Raw genomic sequence first — 17,083 nt, 5'->3', positions numbered from 1 at the left:
TAACTTATATACCACCCTTCTCCCATGGGACTCAGGGCGGTTCACAAGGTAATTAAAATAACACTACAAATACAAAAAGTTAATAACAATTAAAATAATTAAATTATCCTTGAGTAAAATATAAAACGCCTATAGCTCCAATTAAAACCCAATTACAATAAGTTAAAATTAAAATTCTCAGTCCTGGCCGGAAAACTCAAAGAGCCAGGTCTTCAGGTCACGGCGGAACGAACGAAGATCAGGGGCAGTCCTGAGCTCTACGGGTAATTGGTTCCAAAGGGCAGGCGCACCCACAGAGAAGGCCCTCCCCCTGGGTGTTACCCGCTGGCAGTCTTTTGCCGGAGGCACCCTGAGGAGGCCCTCCCTGCACAGGATGAAGGGAACTTGATGCCGGCAGCAGGTGTTCCCTTAGATAACATAACAGCTTTTTGTTCAGAAAGTTTTGTGGGCCGCAGTGAAGTACATGGGAAAATCCCAATGACAATGAAAATGAATCGAGGGTTAGGTCAAATTGAAGTAAGGGCTGAAAAAGGGTGCTGTGGCTAGATTACAGAAGGTTCTCAAAGGAAAGGGAACATAACAGCTGTTCCTTCAGGACTCTTTTTAGGGCTGCAGTGAAATACATGGGAAAATCCAATTGACGATGAAAATGAACCTAGGGTAGACCTACAATATGTATTACATTGTGGCCCACAAAACAATCTGAATGAACAGCTGTTATGTTCCCTTTCCTTTGAGAACCTAGAATCCTGCCCCAACGCTAACCCTCAGTTCATTTTCATTGTCAATGGGATTTTCTTATGTATTTCACTGTGGCGGCCAAAGAAAGGAGTTATGTTCCTTTTCCTTTGAGAACCTATTAGAATGTAGCCCTAACACCCCTTTTCAGCCCTGACTCCCAAGTGATCTAACCCTAACCATAGTCCTAAACCTAAACCTAATCCTAGGTTCATATTCATTGTCAATGAAATCTAGCCATAGCACCCTTTTTCAGCCATGATTCCAATGTGATCTAATCCTAACCCGAGCCCTAACCCTAGGTTCATTTTCATTGTCAATTGGATGTTCCCATATATTTCAATGTGGCCAATAACAGAGTCTGGACAAACAGCTGTTGTGTTCTCTTTCCTTTGAGAACCACCTAGAATGTAGCCCTAACATACTTTTTCAGCCCTGAATCCAAGGTGACCTAACCCTAACCCTAACCCATGGTACATTTTCTTTGTCAATAGGATTTGTTCATATATTTCACTGTTGCCCAAAAAGGTGTCTGAATGAATAACTGCTATGTTCCCTTTACTTTGAGAACCTCCTGGAATCTAGCCATATCACACTTTTTCAGCCTAGATCCCAAACTGATCTAACCCTAACCCTAGCCCTAACCCTAACCGTAGGTTTATTTTCATTGTCAATTGGATTTTCCCATGTGTTTTACTCCAAGCCACAAAGGAGTAAGAACAAAAAGTTGTAGTGTTCTCTTTCTTTTGAGAACCACCTACAACATAGCCCTAACACACTTTTTCAGCCCTGACACCAAAGTCATCTAACTGTAACCCTATAGGTTCATTTTCATTGTCAATGGGATTTTCCCATGTGTCTTACTCCAGGACACAAAGAAGTCCAAACAATAAGTTGTAATGTTCTCTTTCCTTTGAGAACCTCCTACAATATAGCCCTAACATACTTTTTCAGCCCTGACACCAAAGTAATCTAACTGTAACCCTAACCCTAACCCTAGGTCTAACCCTAGGTTCATTTTCCTTGTCATTAGGATTTTCCCATGTATTTCACTGCGGCACACAATAGAGTCTGAACAAAATGTGGTTAGGCTCTCTTTCCTTTTGGAACCTCCTGTCATCTAGCCATAGCACCCTTTTTAAGCCCTGACTCCAATGTGATCTAATCTTAACAACCCTAACCCTAGGTTCATTTTCATTGTTAATTGGATTTTCCCATGTATTTCACTGCGTCCGGCAAAAGAGTCTGAATAAACAGCTGTTATGTTTCCTATACTGTGAGAACTTCCTGTAATGTCACCATTGCACCCTTTTTCAGCCCTGACTCCAATGTGATCTAACCCTAACCCTAGCCCTAACCCTCACCCTAACCTTTGATTCATTTTCATTGTCAATAGGACTTTCCTATATATTTCACTGTGGCCCACAAAAGAGTCTGAAATAACAGGTGTTATGTTCCTTTTTCTTTGAGAACCCCCTGGAATGTAGTCCTAACACCCCTTTGAACTTGACTCCCAAGTTATCTAACCCTAACCCTAGCCCTAGCCCTAAACCTCATCCTAGGTTCATTTTCCTTTTCAATTGGATTTTCCTATTTGTTTCACTGGGGCCCTCAAAAGACTCTGAACGAACAGCTGTTCTGTTCTCTTTACTTTGAGAACCTCCTGGAATCTAGCCATACAAAACTTTTTCAGCCTAGATCCCAAACTGATCTAACCCTAACCCTAGCCTTAACCCTAGGTTCATTTTCATTGTCATTGGGATTTTCCCATGTATATCACTGAGGCCCACGAAAGAGACCGAACAAATTGTGGTTATGTTCCCTTTCCCTTTCATTGTTTGATCTCTTTTGTGGCCACAGTGAAATACATGGGAATTTCCCATTGACAATGAAAATGAACTGACGGTTAGGGTTAGGGCTAGGGTTAGGGTGAGATCACATTGGACTCAGGGCTGAAATAGTATGCTAGTGCTAGATTTCAGGAGGTTTTCTAAGGAAAGAACATAACAGCTGCTTGTTTAGAATCTTTACTGGGTTGCTGTGAAATACATGGGAAAATTGAATTCACAATGAAAATGAACCTACAGTTAGGGTTAGGGTTAGGGTTAGATCACTTTGGACTCAGGGATGAAAATGGGTGCTATGGCGAGATTCCAGGAGGTTCTCAAAGGAAAGGGAACATAACCACACTTTAGTGGGCAGCAGTAAAATACTGCTCCATCCAAGAGCCACCCAAGCTGCTAGTAGCCAATTTGAGAGAGGAGGAGGAGAGCATTTCCTCAGGAACCAGCCCGAAGCTCCGCAGCTGGAAGAGCTTCAGCCGAGGCTACTTTACACCTTCCTCTCCATCCTTGAAGCCACTTAGCACCATCGGCTGCAGAAAGCCATTCCGGCTCTCAGCTGGTTTCAGCATGGGTCACTTCAGCTGGCGGGAACCGACCAATCCAAATCAGAAAAGGTGTGCAGACCAAACTGCAGATCAGGAAAGAGGCACCGGCTGGGCTGTGCTCCAGAAGTTTTAATAAATGCCTCCGGCGAGACTCTATCGGGGCCTGAAGGAAAGGTCAGCTCTTTATAGCTGCCACGTCCTCGCGCCCCACAGAGCACCTTTTATGCATGAGGCACCCACCTCATTCATGCCCTGGAGTGCGAGGAAGGTGGCCAGAAGTGGTGGCGGAGGCGCCTTCCCACTTGATAAGGTTGATGAGAGGTAAAGGTGCTCTGGGCTCAATTCCGGCCACCCCCTTCCCACCCAGACCAATCCTTCAATCAGTTACTTGGGCACAGTAGCTCCCTCCTCTTTGAGAAGCCTCATCCAACTCTATGCAGGGGATTCTGGTGAAAGGGGAGCACAATGAGGAGCATGAGGGAGAAGCGAACGGGCTATGGCAGGAGTAGCAGGGCCTATTCATTTGGCAGTGTCATTTGGCAGGAAGAGGGAGGGAGGGAGGGAGGGAGAAAGAGAGAGAGAGAGAGCGCATGTGAACTGCAGCAGAGGTTGGTCTCTTCCCAACCCAAATGGTGAAGCAACAATTTGGTTTCCAGATGTAATTTCAGAGCCCTAGGAAAAGCATGTAGAGCAAACTGTTGTGGCCCTTTTACTTTTCTTGTTTTCTAGGAATTGTCAGACAGTTATTGAAACAGGCGAGTGACAGGATTCTGGCTGGTTCTCAGAAGAAAGAGAACATAGCACCTTTTCATTCGGTCCTTTTTTGGGCCGCAGTGAATTACATGGCAAATCCTCTTGACAATGAAAATGAACATCGGTTTAGGGTTAGGGTTAGGGTTAGGGTTAGGGTCATATCACTTTGGACTCAAAGCTGAAAAATGGTGCTATGGCTATATTTCAGGATTTTCACAAAGGAAAGCGAACATAACATTTAATTAAATAAATAAAATAAATTACAGCTGTTCATTCAGATTCTTTTTAGGGCTGCAGTGAAACACCATGGAAAATCCCATTGGCAATGAAAATGAACCTAGGGCTAGGGCTAGGGTTAGATAAATTTGGAGTCAGGGCTTAAAAAGGGTGCTAGGGCTAGATTCTAGGAGGTTCCCAAAGGAAAGAGAACATAACAGCTTTTCGTTCAGACTCTTTTTGGGGCCTCAGTAGAACACATGGGGAAAATCCCATTGACAATGAAAATGAACCTAAGGTTAGTTCTAGGGCTATGGTTGGGGTTGGGGTTAGATCACTTTGGATTTAGGGCTCAAAAAGGGTAGTATGGCTAGATTGTACTAGGTTCTCAAAGGAAAGGTAACACAACAGCTTTTCGTTCTGACTCTTTTATGGGCCGCATGGGAAAATCCCATTGACAGTGAAAATGAATCTAGAGTTAGGACATATAGAATTGCTTTTCTTTGCTTAAATGGAACTTGGAAACATCTCAAAAGTCATAACTTTCTAAGCTGAAGAAAAGTATGAGACGTTAGAAGGCAGAGCTGAGATGTTGGATCATTCCTTGCTAATCTTTGCCAGTCTTCTGCAGATGTGGTTTTCCCATTCCTTCCGAGCTTAGGGAAAAGTATTGCTGTTGGACTTGAAACATCAATGATTTTACATCAAAATATATAAAACAAGATAACCTGAAATCAGCCCTGATATATTTAAAACAATATTGTTAGATTAAGGTTATTTTAAAAAACTGGTCAAATCCCGAGTGCTGCGTAACAGAGTGAGCGCCTGTTACTCATCCCAGCTTCTGCCAACCTAGCAGTTCGAAAGCACGTAAAAATGCAAGTAGAAAAATAGGGACCACTACGGCGGGAAGGTAACAGCGTTCCATGCGCCTTTGGCGTCCAGTCATGCCGGCCACATGACCACGGAGACGTCCTCGGACAAGCGCTGGCTCTTCGGCTTTGAAATGGAGATGAGCACCGGCCCCTAGACTCGGAAACGACTAGCACGCATGTGCGGGGGAACCTTTACCTTTTACCTTTACCTTAAAAAACTGGTTAACTTCCTTAATATAGAAGATTTGGCTTCAGCAAGAAATACTAGTGGTCTCCAACAATACTAGCTGTTCAAGGAGATGCACTTAATGCCATTGATTTGTTCTTGGTATACTCTGGGGTTGGGCAGGTCTTGCCAATTCCAATTCCTCATCTTCTGATACTGGGGACACAAGCTGAATCAACCTCTCATTTCTTCAGGCTGAGATGCAACCAGCTGTCTGACAAGAGGCTCCTCTTTTATCACTCTCCTCTGAGCTGGCTATGACAGCATTTGAGAAATGACTCCATGACATCTGATTAGCAAGGTAATTAAAAGGGAGCTGACTGGAAAGACAATTAAAATAAGTTTATAACTGGCTCAAAAATTATAATCAAAGTATGCTTATCAATTATTGTTCTCATCAAATTGGATGGTGGTATCATATGGGATAGTCCAGGGGTAGGCAATCTTGGCTCTTTTATGACTTGTGGATTTGAACTCCCAGAATTCCTGAGCCAGCATAGCATAGTTGAAGTCCACGAGTCATAAAAGAGCCAAGGTTACCTACCCCTGGGATAGTCTAATGATCAGTCCCGAGTCCTCTGGTTATTCAGTATGCTCATTAATGATTTGCATGGAGATGTTATGGGGATAGAAATACAGTAAAACCTTGGTTTAGAGGATTAACATTAAAGCCAAAGGACTATTAAATGGATACTGGCTCAAGAAGGTCTGCTCTCTCCCAGTGAAAAAGGGATTTAGAGCATTTAGAGGCAGTGAGATTTGTGGGTGCTCAAGTACCACAGCTGTGATTGTGACTCCAACAACCACATATGTGGTGGATTAGCATAGCAAATATGAATTGCAGCCAAGAAATCACATGTGGTCACACGTAAGATGGGGATCAGAACTTGGATGCAGCAGAGGCAGAATGCCCTCTCAGCACTATCAGCTGGCTATGTAAGAGCTAGAGGAATGTGTGGCAGATATAATCAGTAGACTATGCATTAGCACTCATTTACCCAACAATCTTCAAGACCCAATAGATTTTGATTGCTAAGCTGAGATCCATTAAATCAAGGGTTTACTATAAAATTTAAAATTATCTTGACAGGCTGAACCAATAACCTGAAAGTAACAAAATGAAATCAATGCACAAGGATTGGATGGAGGATAAGAGGCTTGATATATCTACAAGGAAAAGAACTTGGAATGAATAATTGCAGATTAAATACGAGCCAGCAGTGTGGCATGACTATTACAAAAGGCAAATATAATTTTACATAGCATAAACAAAAATATCATTTCCAAATCATTGAGAGCAGTTGTTTTATTCTATTCATTTGGGCAGATCTCTCAAATGCTGTCCTGTTCTGATCATCATACTTTAAGAAGATTTGAAAGAAACTGCAAGCAGTTCATAGAAAGGCAATGATGATTATCAAGTATCTAGAAACCAAACCCTATGAAATATCTTCAGGGGTTTAGCCTTGAGAAAGCACAAGTATTTACTAGCTCTTCAAATACCTCTGGATGTTACACAGAAGAGGGCTCCCCAAACCCCGGTCTGTGGACTGGCATCAGTCCGTGGCATGCCAGGCACCGGTCCACACAAACAAGCAAAACCCCATCTACGAGATGCAGGCAGCACACAAAACTATGTACCCTCCAGTACGCGGAAAAACCTCTCTCCATGGAACTGGTGCCTGATGCCCAAAAGGTTGGGGACCTCTGACACAGAAGATAAATGTTCTTTGTTGTTTCAGAGATAGCAGGACAGTAAGAGACTGAAGTTACAGAAAAGCAGATCTCTCTCTCTCTCTCTCTCTCTCTCTCTCTCTCTCTCTCTCTCTCTCTCTCTCTCTCTCTCTCTCTCTCTCTCTGTGTGTGTGTGTGTGTGTGTTTGACAGTGGATCTAATTACTCAGACTGAAGTGGGATCTCTTTTTCTTGATGTGCTCAAGCAAAGGCAACTATTCCACCTGCTTGGAATAGTTTAATTTGAAGATTGAGCAGATGATTAGATTTGGTAGTCCAAGTAATGCTTCCAACTCTAGGATCCTATCATTGAACACCCTTATTCCAGTGGTGGGATTCAGCCAGTTCGCACCAGTTTGGCAGAACTGGTAGCTATTTTTTTGTTGCCCAGGCCCAGAATGGACTTCCAGAAGTGGCATCCACACAGAGAACTGGTTGTTCACATATTTGAATCCCACCACTGCCTTCTTCTCATTACCTAGTGAAATGATACTTAGGGAGTGGCTATTAGACAAAGGATCTTCTCAATTGTCAATAAGTTAACAACATACTCTTCCCATCCCCCTCCAAAGATTACTGGGCATTCATGTCAATCTCCTTGGCATCAGGCATCTCTACAGCATTCTAGATTATAGATTAGATTATAAGATTTAATTATACATTTTGTATGGCATTCCTGTCTGATTATACTATTCTGATTTATATACTCTATTATTTTCTCTTATATCTGGTGGAAAGATGGGGGGGAGACTTTGATCAAATTTTTCCCCTCTACAGAGAGAGAAAGAGAAGAAAACAAAGGAAAAATGGTCTTCAGTTTATGGGGAAATGCCTTTTAAAAATTGGTCAGAGGGCAGGACTGCTGTAATAATGACTATGCCAGCAAAAAAATGTAGGCTCTTTCTTTAATTAATCTGTTCACTATATCTTGCAACAACAGAAAGCGAACAAGCCATTTAATGAGACAGCTTTCTTCTCAGAGTGCCCGACCCATTCTGACATATTTAAATATGGCCTCTTTGCTTATGGGGAGAAGTAATGATATAAACAAGGGAGAAGAAAAAGAAGTCAGAATTCAAGTAAAAACCAGTAGTAACACTGACTAATGAATAAATATAGATTTTATTATGCTTTGGAAATAATAATAAATCATAGGTCGCACAAGTAGTGGTTGTTGTTGTTGTTAGTTGCAAAGTCATGTCTGACCCATCACAACCCCATGGACAATGTTCCTCCAGGCTTTCCTGTCCTCTACCATCTTCTGGAGTCCATTTAAGCTCACGCCTACTGCTTCAGTGACTCCATCCAGCCACCTCATTCTCTGTCGTCCCTTTCTTCTATTGCCCTCAATCTTTCCCAGCATTAGGCTCTTCTCCAGTGAGTCCTTCCTTCTCCTTAGGTGGCCAAAGTATTTGAGTTTCAACTTCAGGATCTGGCCTTCTAAAGAGCAGTCAGGGTTGATCTCCTCTAGGACTGACCGGTTTGATCACCTTGCAGTCCAATGTGACTGCATATAAGTTAAACAGGTAGGGCGACAGTATACAGCCATGCCGGACTACTTTCCCAATTTTGAACCAATCAGTGGTTCCATGTCCAGTTCTCACTGTTGCCTCTTGACCCGCATATAGGTTTCTCAAGAGACAAATAAGATGGTCTGGTACTCCCATCTCTTTAAGAATTTGCCACAATTTGTTGTGATCCACACAATCAAAGGCTTTAGCATAGTCAATGAAGCAGAAGTAGATGTTTTTTTCTGGAACTCCCTAGCTTTCTCCATGATCCAGCGTATGTTGGCAATTTGATCTCTATTTCCTCTACCTCTTTGAAAACCTGCCTGTACTTCTGGTAGTTCTCGATCCACATACTGCTGGAGTCTAGCTTGCAGGATTTTAAGCATAACTTTACTAGCATGTGAAATGAGTGCAATGGTGCGATAGTTTGAACTTTCTTTGGCATTGCCTTTCTTTGGAATTGGAATGTAAACTGACCTTTTCCAGTCCTGTGGCCCCTGATAAGTTTTCCAAATTTGCTGGCAGATTGAGTGTAGCACTTTTACTGCATTGTATTTTAAGATTTTGAATACCTCAGCTGGAATACTGTCACCTGCACTAGTTTTGTTGTTGCTCAGATTTCCTAAGGCCCATTTCACTTCACATTCTAGGATGTCTGGCTTGGGGTCAGTGACCACCTCATCATGGTTATCAGGTATGCTAAGCTTATTCTTGTATAGCTCTTCTGTGTAGTTTTGTCACCTCTTCTTAATCTCTTCTGCCTCTGTTAGGTCCCTGCCATTTTGGTCCTTTATCATGCCCATTTTTGCATTAAACGTTCCCTTCATCTCTCCAATTTTCTTGAAGAGATTTCTACTCCTCCCTATTCTATTGTTTTCTTCTATTTCTTTGCACTGTTCATTTAAGAAGGCATTCTTATCTCTTCTAGCTATTTTCTGGAATTCTGCATTCAATTGGGTGTATCTTTCTCTTTCTCCCTTGCCTTTCACTTCCCTTCTTTCCTCAGCTATTTGCAAATCTTCCTCAGATAGCCATTTTGCTTTCTTGCATTTCTTTTTCTTTGGGATGGTTTTAGTTGCTACCTCTTGTACAATGTTGCGAACCTCCACCCATAATTCTTCAGGGACTCTGTCTATCAGATTTAATTCCTTAAATCTATTTGTCACCTCTACTGTGAATTGAAGCCTTTGAACTATGGTGCTGGAGAAGACACCTGCGAGTCCCTTGGACTGCAAGGTGATCAAACAGGTCAGTCCTAGAAGAAATCAATCCTGACTGCTCTTTAGAAGGCCAGATCCTGAAGTTGAAACTCAAATACTTCGGCCACCTAATGAGAAGGAAGGACTCACTGGAGAAGAGCCTAATGTTGGGAAAGATTGAGGGCAAGAGAAGAAGGGGACGACAGAGAATGAGGTGGCTGGATGGAGTCACTGAAGCAGTAGGTGTGAGCCTAAATGGACTCCAGAAGATAGTAGAGGACAGGAAGGCCTGGAGGAACATTGTCCATGGGATCGCGATGAGTTGGACACGACTTCACAGCTAGCAACTGTGTATTCATCAGGGATATGATTTAATTCATATCTCAGTGGCCTAGTGCTTTTCCCTACTTTCTTCAATTTAAGCCTAAATTTTGGAACTAGAACCTCATGATCTGAGCCACAGTCAGCTCCTCGTCTTGTTTTTACTGACTGTAGAGTTTCTCCATCTTTGGCTGCAGAGCACATAGTCAATCTGATATCTGTATTGGCTGTCTGGTGATGTCCATGTGTAGAGCCATGTCTTGGGTTGTTGGAAAAGAGTGTTTGCTATGACCATCGTATTCTCTTGACAAAATTCTATCATCCTGTGCCCTGCTTCATTTTGTACTCCAAGGCCAAACTTGCCTGTTATTCCAGTTATCTTTTGGCTTCCTACTTTAGCATTCCAATCTGCCATGATGATAAGGACATCATTTTTGGTGTTAATTCTATAAGGTGCTGTAGGGCTTCATAGGACTGGTCAATTTCATCCTCTTCACCACCAGTGTTTGGGGCATAGACTTGGACTACTGTGATATTGAATGGTTTGGATTCGAACTGAGATCATTCTGTCATTTTGGGGATTGTATCCCAGTACTGCTTTTCCTACTCTTTTATTGACTATGAAGGCTACTCCATTTCTTCTGAGGGATTCTTGTCTGCATTTGTATACCTGATGGTCATCTGAATTAAATTCACCCATTCCTGTCCATTTTAGTTTGCTGCTTCCTAAGATGTTGATGTTCAGTCTTGTCATCTCTTCTTTGACATTGTCCAGCTTTCCTTGATTCATGGATCTTATATTCCAGGTTCCTATGGAGAAAAAATCTTTACAGCATCGGACTTTCCTTTCACCACCAGACACCTGAGTGTCCTTTCAGCTTTGGCCCAGTCGCTTCATTCTTTCTGGTGCTAGTACTGTAGTACTAGCCCTCTGCTCTTCCCCAGTAGCACATTGTACACCTTCCGACCTGAGGGGCTCATCTTCCGGCATCATATCATTTTGCCTTTTGGTACTGTCCATGGGGTTTTTATGGCAAAGATACTGGAGTGGGTTGACATTTTCCTCTCCAGTGGATCACATTTTGTCAGAACTCTCTGCTATGACCTTTCCGTCTTGGGTGGCCCTGCATGGCATAGCTCATAGCTTCATTGAGTTACACAAGCCCCTTCACCGTGACAAGGTAGTAATACATACTGTAAATGGGCAAGAAGCAGTACAAATATATAAATAAAGGACACTCAAATAGGAAATGAAAAAGCTCAGAAAAGGAAACTTTAACACTCAAATGATTGCAAAAATGAGCATGTACTGCCCTTTAAAGTAGAGAGGATTCTGAGATCCCAGAAGAGCTTCCAATAAATTAAAATCACTGTTAAAATAGTGTCAACTGCATGGTTTAAAAATAGTGAAATAGTAAAAGCACAGACAGTAGACACAAACTGGCTAAAAAGCTTTGTTGCAGTCTACCCATTAAAAATTGGATGTGCCAAGCTGTGAACCTGGCCGCTTTTAGGACCGCTGCGTGTCTTTAGCTTGCCTACAGAGCAGGGAGGGGAGATGGGGAGAGAGTGGAATCCACAGGTGGTTTATCATCATGAAAGTTCTGTTTTGGTGAACCGACAATGCCTCTTATAACAATTATTGGGAATGCTATTGGACAATGTGACCTGACCACTCAGAGGAAAGAGGAGAAGATTTACTCTTTTAATTAATTGTTTCCCACCTTTTCATTAGAGCCAGCTTTTGCTTTCTAACTTGCCACTATGATTCAGCCCATTAAAGATAACGTTAGAGGATTTTTTGACTCTTGTGTCTTTCTTGGTGGGGATTTCAGGTGGAGGTTGACAGTACGATCTAGCATATTAAGAGTCCCTGGAGAATGTAGATGGGTGGTCCCTGTGTATAAAGTTAATATAGTAAAGGTCGGATATACCTCAGAATAGATAGTATTCTGCAACTGAGCTGCCAGCACTGAAATGATCTGCTCCCAGACTACCAGTTCTTGCCTTGAGCATGGATTTAAAACTGGAGCTGGCTCCAGAGGATTATCTTAAAGTTTAAATAATCACATACAGAAAGACATGTTCCTTCAGGTACTATACCTGAAAGGAACTAGGAATGAAGTTTATATGATGCTGGTGTAATAAAATCATAACACCCAGTTTCAATGGATGAATTTGCTGCTACTTTTTATAGCAATCAAATGTTTTGATCTTCAAGGGCAGCACCTCCTGTAAAGCCATCCAAACATCTAGACAGGAAGGTAACAAAATATAGTGACCCTATATTCCCAGGAATTCTGCCAACCTAGCAGTTCGAAAGCACGTAAAAATGCAAGTAGAAAAATAGGGACCACTCCGGTGGGAAGGTAACAGCGTTCCGTGCGCCTTTGGCGTCTAGTCATGCCGGCCACATGACCACGGAGATGTCCTCAGACAAGCGCTGGCTCTTCGGCTTTGAAACGGAGATGAGCACCCGCCCCTAGAGTCAGAAACGACTAGCACGCATGTGCGGGGGAACCTTTACCTTTACCTTATTCCCAGGAACTCAGTTAATGCTGAAACCACCTTTTAATACATACCCACAAAGGGAAGTGATGGTACCTGACCATTGTAACATCAAATATAGTTGGACAATAGTTGAACAAACCTGAGAGAATGTCCATGCCTGAGCACAAAATAACCTTTATGATCACATTAGTTTTTGCTTCTCACACAATCAAAGATATGAGATGTGAAACTCCAGGGGTGAAAATGCAAGGAAGGAAGGAAGGACATATTATAATAGTTCAATTTATATTCCACCTTTTATATAGGAGATAAGTGTAATGTATTTATAGCTCCCTCCTCCAATTTTCCCTACAACGACTCTTCAAGTTAATGTTATCTGAAGATAATGACCTAAAGATCAGAAGAGAAATTGACTCATTGTCTCTCTTTCAAAAAAAATGGAGAAAATTGTAATAATATCCAGATATGAAATAATTGAAAATTGCTGCTAAGAGTCCAATACATTATTCTTCTGAGTAGTATATGCAGAAAGGAGAAAAAGAGGTTGTTAATTCAGCTCTTCACTCAGTCCTTCATTCATTTTGCTCTTCAACAGTATATCCTACTTTTTAATGCCAGCTTCATTAGATGGCAACAATTCTCTCCTTGGAAAGAGTCTTTCTACTTCTCTGAAAATATTGTAAAATGACAATGCCCTCTCCTAAAATTATCCTCATTCTTCCATGCGGGCTCTTTTGTAGCATCCAATATTTACTGAGGCACTAATTGAGTGGATTGCCAGATGTGTTATAACACTGATAAAATTTGTTGAGTGTTCAGAAAGATTGTTTGCAATGGCAAGTACTGAAAGTATCTGAAGCACAAAATGTCCTGTCAAGATGGTGGTACAGAATATCGTGATTTGTATTTTTTTTTAAATTGCCAAGCATTTGCCTAGATACATACTAGATTTAGCACTAGTTCTCTGTTTATGATTTCCTTATGGATAAAGTGGGAGAGGTTTTTAAAATCTAAAATAGTCCAAGAAGAAAAGAATAAAGGGGGGGAAAAACATCGTTGTCATAAGCTGTCATTGATATGCATATTTTGTTTCCACATTCTTATTTCTTTCATCTTAACAGAAATTATTTGATCACATTGCATACATTAAGATCAGGGCTCTATATACTCTGGGCCTAAGAATTGCCTGGATCCATACCAATCGGGTTTCAGGACCGGGTACAGCACGGAGATGGCATTGGTCGTGCTGGTGAATGATCTCTGGCGGGCTCGGTACAGGGGTTGTTCCTCTGTCCTAGTCCTATTAGATCTCTCAGCGGCTTTTGATACCATCGACCATGGTATCTTACTGCAGCGTCTCAGGGGGTTGGGAGTGGGTGGCACTGTTTTACAGTGGTTCTCCTCCTACTTCCTGGGTTGTTCACAGTTGGTGTTGGCAGGGGGGCAGAGGTCGGCCTCAAGGCCTCTCGTTTGTGGAGTCCCTCAGGGGTCGGTCCTCTCGCCCCTCCTGTTCAACATCTATATGAAGCCGCTGGCAGTTAAATAAGAAACCTTCCTCTGAACTTGCTAGGAGTTTATTTGAATTCCCTATGGGGTTGTAAATTCCTTCAAAAAGAACTACCAGTATGTGTCTACCTTTATATTTCCTGTTTGTCAACTTATTTATTTCTTTAAGCCAATGACAGAAAGGGAAGCATTGAAACTTTGCAGATCCAAAGAGAGAAAGCAAATTATATTTCTATGTGATTAGGATGCATAGTAGCAGCTAGCAATGTGGTTTGCAATCTGCATCAGAATTCCACTTTGTGATAAGCACCATCACCTCTAAAGGTGGAAATCGGAAAAGGAAGGCTTTGACTTTTAAAAACAAATGGCTGTCACATTCATTTAATTAGATTTCTCAAATTTTAAATTTAATCTAATTCTTGTTAACACTACCTGAAAACCCTTGACCCCTATGTAGGACAACAGAAGCCTTTAAAAATTGGATTGTCACAATGAAAAAAGCATCGCTGTCATTCTTTTCTTGAATTCAGAAGTGATTGCCAAAGCTGATATAGTAAGAACAGGATCGGTGATGTGCAAGAAAAAGTCATCAACCAGCTAAGAGAAAATTCAAGGTTAGCAGTAAAAAAAGGTATATTTTTATAAGACCAAAATAAATAATAATCCTTTTTTATTTATTTTGTCACATGTATTCTCAAATTCTACATGTATTGTGTGAAAGGTGCAAATGAGAATCTTTTTATGTTAAAGTCAAGTTTAAAAAGAGTAATTTTGTGTAAGTAATTTTGTGTTTGTTCATGTTGCACAGTTGGTTGGCAATTGAACCAACTGACCAATCAATCAATAGATTGATTGAAATCAAACTAAAGTTGTTGTTATTAGCTGCGAAGTCGTGTCCAACCCATTGCAACCCTATGGACAACATTCCTCCAGGCCTTCCTGTCTTCTACCATCTTCTGGAGTCCATTTAAGCTCACGCCTACTGCTTCAGTGACTCCATCCAGCCACCTCATTCTCTGTCATCCCCTTCTTCTATTGCCCTCGATCTTTCCCAGCATTAGGCTCTTCTCCAGTGAGTCCTTCCTTCTCATTAGGTGGCCAAAGTATTTGAGTTTTAGCTTCAGGATTTGGCCTTCTAAAGAGCAGTCAGGATTGATCTCCTCTAGGACTGACCGGTTTGATCGCCTTGCAGTCCAAGGGACTCGCAGGAGTCTTCTCCAGCACCATAGTTCAAAGGCCTCAATTCTTTGGTGCTCAGCCTTTCTTATGGTCCAACTTTCACTGCCATACATTGCAACTGGGAAGACCATAGCCTTGACTATACGCTCTTTTGTTGACAGGGTGATGTCTCTGCTTTTTAGTGTGCTGTCTAGATTTGCCATGGCTTTCCTTCCCAGGAGCAAGCGTCTTTTAATTTCTTGGCTACAGTCCCCATCTGCAGTGATCTTGGAGCCCAGGAAAACAAAATCTGTCCCTACCTCCATTTCTTCCCCATCTATTTGCCAGGACAAACTAAAGTAGGGAAGTATTAATAATATTTTGTAGGGCTCAACTCATGGAATAATGCACGTGAGAAATGATAATGAATGAAGATGGGTCGGGTTTTGAGAAGAAGTGAATTGACCAATATCAAATAGCAATGGCTTTGCTGTAGATGAGACCATAGTTAATTGTGGACAGATGGAGGTTCAGGTATTTTATCAAGAGGGAGAAGGATAAGAATAGTATTAGACCTAGATTTGACAGAGATATTGAATGGAGGTGGTTCCATCCTTGGACAGCAGTGTAAATTGTTATAAAAAATAAGCTGTACACAAAATGAGTACATTTACATGAGAGTGGTATCAACAGGAATGGAAAAGCTTGTCCAATAGGAGAGCACAATAGAGATTTTGAAAGCAAGAGGGATGCTAATGCCAGGGATGACGTATGAGGTTTGGATGTATGGTCAAAGGTCCTAGAGAGTGGAACAGATTATGTATAGGATTATTATTATTATTATTTTAGATTTGATTCCCGGGTTAAAACAGAGGAGCTGTAAAATCAACTCTTTTCCTGAAGTCAGGGAAGTGGGGCTGGAGAAACTCCTAGTTTCCTCAATGCACAATTAAGATACATACATTATGTGGTAGGGTAGGGAGTTCCTGCAATTTATTTATTTATTTGTATCCAAGAGTCATTGGATATGAGATGGGTGGTAGATAAATTTCCTAATAAATCCTGCCTTTATTATTTTTACAAATAACTCAAGGTGGTAAACATATCCAACACACTTTTCTTCTCCTTCTTTCTTCCCCACAACAACAACAACCCTTTAAGGCAAGCTGGGCTGAGAGAGAGAGTGACTGGCCCAAATAAACCAGTTGGCTTTCATGGTTAAGGTGGGACTTGAATTCATAGTCTCCCACTTTCTAGCCTGGTGCTGTAACTAGATCAAACTGGCCACTAGATCAAACTGACTCCTGAAAGCAATGGCTTTTAAAAATATATATTTCATTAGTTTTTTTTACAGTAACAATCTTTAGTACTGGTAAACAACATGTTGTCTAGGTTCACCTATATTGCTTCCATAATCAACATACTAGTTAGTGATACCTTTCCTTGATCTTCTCTTCTTCCAACAGTATTTTCTTTTTGCCAACCTGTAAAAGCAATGGCTTTTAAAGCTTGTATTGTCAACTGGGGAGGGGAAGATAGGTGAAATGAGAAGTTGTGGGATTATTGGAGTCCACCATGGCTGAAATTAGTGGGTATTTGGTATTTACACTGCATAATCTACAGAGATCCCTTTAATATGGAGATCAGGATTGGTATGTTGTATATGCAGCAGGTGCTTGAGGAACTGGAGGATAATGGAGAGCATAGAACTCTAAGGGAATAATGATGGGGTTGATACTGTGACTCTTATAGTAAAGAAGTATTCTTAGTGTATTTTTTTCTTGTTTAATCAACTTGTATGCTCATTTACAAAACTGACAATCCCATATTTGGGATTGGGATTGACAGCAACAAAATAGTAACAATAAAAATACAGAAATGACCAAAAGAAGCAATATATTACCCTACTAACACATCAGGGAAAGGGCAAACAATATTCAATCATAA

Source organism: Vipera ursinii, assembly GCF_947247035.1.
Source record: "Vipera ursinii genome assembly, chromosome: 1".
NCBI classification, from domain to species: Eukaryota; Metazoa; Chordata; class Lepidosauria; order Squamata; family Viperidae; genus Vipera; species Vipera ursinii.
This window is presented reverse-complemented; position numbering follows the sequence as displayed.